This window comes from Ornithodoros turicata, chromosome 3 (genome assembly GCF_037126465.1).
Source record: "Ornithodoros turicata isolate Travis chromosome 3, ASM3712646v1, whole genome shotgun sequence".
Taxonomy (NCBI): domain Eukaryota; kingdom Metazoa; phylum Arthropoda; class Arachnida; order Ixodida; family Argasidae; genus Ornithodoros; species Ornithodoros turicata.
In genome coordinates this window covers 33,346,262-33,350,184 of record NC_088203.1, presented here as the reverse complement: position 1 = coordinate 33,350,184, position 3,923 = coordinate 33,346,262, and the positions used below count along the sequence as shown (strand labels likewise).

The window sequence follows — 3,923 nt, the reverse complement described above, 5'->3', positions numbered from 1 at the left end:
TAAATTTGCTGGAAGTGCTGCCATCTGTAGATGAACGAACTCAACTCCCCCATGACGCCACCTGGCGTAAAAGAAATCAAACAACCTCTCCACCTCACACAATTCTATCCTGATTAGCGACGCAAGTAAACATGTAGAGCCCGTGGCCCAGTGGCTTAAGACGCTCGTCTGACAACCTAAAGGACCCAAGTTCGATTCCTAGTGTGTTTCACCATGACGTCATTATTGTTACTTAATCTTATCATTGATATCATATCACTAAGATTAACTATGTGACGTCACTGATTAACTAACTTATCCACTGACCTCACTGATATGAGGGCGGAGCGGCTGCGACCTGGAGTGACGTCATACGTCCTTGATGACGTCATTTCCTGTTTGACGTCATTTCCTGGCCGTAGGGTTAATCTATTGACTACTCCCGTGGACGCAGCTATCCTTCCCCCGAGCGGATTCCGCTCGGTCTTCCACTTCACCCTTTCCTCCTCTCCACCATCTTTCCCTTCCCGAGAAACATGCCGCCTAATCAGGCAGGCAGACCTCTCGGGTTCCTCCCAACGACACTCCTCCTCCTCCTCCTCCTCCTGTGGCGAACTGCTAATGTGAGAACGGAATGGCACATCCACCTCATCATCGCAACAGCGGGAAGACGAACATGACATGGAATCCAAACAACTCAGGGAAAAGAGGTGCTGACGCCAGGAATCGAACCTGGGTCTTCTGAATTCCGGTCAGATATGCTAACCACTACACCACACCAGCACGCCGTTTCCCTTTGAGCGCCTCTCAAGTACGGGGGGGGGGGGGGACGGACAACCAACCACGCTATTCCCATTCTCTCTTACATCTTTCTCACTCACTCTCTCATTCAGACATGAGGCAGGGCGATTGTAAACGACGTAAACAACGAGATTTGGCCGAGGCAGATCAACAATTAGGGACGACACAGACAAGTAAGCCTCAAACGCCCAGAAATTAACGAAATGCAAACAACTCAGGGAAAAGAGGTGCTGACGCCAGGAATCGAACCTGGGTCTTCTGATTTCCGGTCAGATATGCTAACCACTACACCACACCAGCACGCCGTTTCCCTTTGAGCGCCTCTCAAGTACGGGGGAGGGGGGGGGACGGACAACCAACCACGCTATTCCCATTCTCTCTTACATCTTTCTCACTCACTCTCTCATTCAGACACGAGGCAGGGCGATTGTAAACGACGTAAACAACGAGATTTGGCCGAGGCAGACCAACAATTAGGGACGACACAGACAAGTAAGCCTCAAACGCCCAGAAATTAACGAAATGCAAACAACTCAGGGAAAAGAGGTGCTGACGCCAGCACCTGGAATCCCTGCACTTCCAAAGGACGCAGAAATCGTCAGAGAGGAAGTCTGCACTCTTTCCGACGTACTGCAGGTGAACGGTAAGACAAGTTTGATTAGTTTTTTGTGACTGAAGGAAGTAATGCAGGTTTATCACGTTAAGTGTATTACGTACAACATTTACGAGTCACTCGGTATGTTAGCGGCGTTTCATTGTGCAGTGCATTGCCGTAACTTGTACGTTTCTGATATGCCGTTAATCAAATCATGTGTGGTTATGCTAGTTGCCCCTCATGCGCGTCGCAGCCGTTCATTTACTGTGATCTAAGAACATTCGTGACAAATGCCTCGGTGTTCAAATACGAAACCAAGATAGATTGCCTATCATAGCAGTGATTTTCGTGCAGAGTTACGGATCATCAATATATTTTTTGTTTTGTTTTAGTTCTCCCGCAGCCACCGGCAACAACGACGCACATAGCTCAGCATTGGCTTTTGAACGGCCCTTGGATGTCGAAGCACCTAAAGCTCCAGTGAAGCCTGTTACAAGACGTAAAAAGATATGTACTGTAGCTTTTTCGAGGCAGTTCTCGAGGACAAATAAAGTTGATTTGTCATACATTATCGCTTTTTGATTGTCTGCTTCGGGACAGCATGATCGTTGCTCTACAGCAAGACAGCAAGCGCCGAAGACAAACCAACGGACGAGTCGGGTGGGGGCAGGGGGGACGAGAGGAGAGACGAAAAACCCGAGAAGAGAAGGGGAAGGAGGTTGGGAAAGGAGGTCGGTCTGCGCATGCGCACTGGGCCTCAGCTTTTTTCCCGCGCAGCAGCTCGGGGACGCTGTGAGTGGCTCTTCGAGATCACGTGGTTTGGGCGCCCGCCATTTTCCCTGGACCATTGCGTAAACGGCAGCTTCCGGCGGATTACGTAGCCACGTAGCCGTTTGCCTTCCCTCTCGCTCTCGCACCTCCCATCTCGATGTATCCCCTCTCCCGGAGCGGAAGCCCACTGGAGGCAGCACAATGCAGCCTATGCTAGCAGACGACAAATGTCCACACATTTGTCCCGTTCATCTTGAATAATACGAATGTTAACGTTGCAACTTAGCTTGTACTGTCATCAGGGGACACAGATGCACGTCCTGACATATTTTTCAGGCGTTTATTTCGTCGCTGAAAGGTCTGAGGAAGTAATTTCTGCTGCTCCCATAAGACTCCATGTATTCGCATTCACAGAAACAAAAAATCGTCTAAATTCGCCTATTTGCTGTATTCAGATAAAAAATATGTCAGGACGTGCAGAATTTGCCCATGTATTACCAGCTCGGCGTACTGCTCCATTACTGCAGTAGTTTTCGAGATGAACTTCCCAAAGCAATGCCCATAGAGAATACATTGGGTTGATTCCGCCTTAAAGGGACTGTCGCATCCGGAACCGTGGTTACGAATCCAATACCAATGTGTTCGGTACACTACCACGAGCTATTTGCCAAATTTTCTCCTTCCAAAACGGACCGGGTGATGAGGAATCGAATTTAAAAGATACGGTTTCGTTTTGATCCTCGAAAGCGCCAGCGCCAACAACATCGCGTGACGCAAGGTCGAATCTGGCTAATCCGCTGTGAAGGACGCTGTCGTCTGCCGCCAAGTCTGGGGCTGCTTTGTTTTTTTCCGGCACGTCGCCCGTATTCACATGTGACACTTTCTAGTGACTCGGATACTATCGCTACGCTTGCATCCTTCGCGTGGGATGTCGTTTGGAAACCGACGCAGCGTTCCCGACTCCAGGAAAACTTCCTTCGAAAACCTCGATGTTTGATTTCGCACGCCAAGGATACAGCTACAGCCAGACCCCAGACGAAGCGAAAGTTGGAAGCAGCTACATCACTAGCGGGTATCCAGATGAAGCAAGGAGTGTTCATGCTGTCCGTGTATGCTCCTCGCATTTCACCGATAATGTGTGCCTGGATGAGAACATCATGGAAGTGCAACTTAGATTGACACAAAAAAGGAACGAATTGAAACTTGACGCCGTTCCGACAGTGTTCCACGAACAAAGCGAGCCAGCAACTTCGACAGTAAGTCACAATGTCTATGTAGTTTCCCAATCGGGTCTGTCACTCTTGCGCGTGAGTAACTTAGCAGCAAAAGACGAAATCGGTACAACGTAAGGTATCCCCTAACCTATGATTAATAACTAGATAAATAAAATACAATAAACAAGTTCAAGTGATGTCATTCATATGAACGTGATTGACTTTTCTCGTAGTCGGACGCGTTATCGTGAAACTTTCACTGTTACTGAACCTGTGACTTTTGTGGAATGTGGTAGACATGATGGGTTTTCATGTGTGTTACAGCTGCAGGCAGTTCGACAGGGTCAAGCGCAAGTGGTACGTATATTACTTAAATACATATAATGTGTTTACAATTTTTGGACACAGAACAATTCGCAAACTATGAACCCCGATCACTAAAAGGAAGAACTGACGCTGTTTGTGTGCTGGTGTTAGAAACAGGCACTATACAAACAGTACCTCTGTCCGTAACATAAGCGCAATAACCCACTTCCCAGTTACCTTTTATCTCTCTGTTTGTG

The 3,923-nt window shown here is 48.1% G+C and overlaps 2 non-coding genes across 2 annotated transcripts; both read right to left on the bottom strand.

The window, feature by feature from the left end:
- Positions 1-690: 690 nt before the first annotated feature.
- Trnas-gga (transfer RNA serine (anticodon GGA)) lies at positions 691-762 on the bottom strand. Its single transcript has one exon. It is a non-coding gene; the product is annotated as a tRNA-Ser (tRNA).
- Positions 763-1,008: 246 nt separating this feature from the next.
- Positions 1,009-1,080, bottom strand: Trnas-gga (transfer RNA serine (anticodon GGA)). The gene has a single exon. It is a non-coding gene; the product is annotated as a tRNA-Ser (tRNA).
- Positions 1,081-3,923: the final 2,843 nt, after the last annotated feature.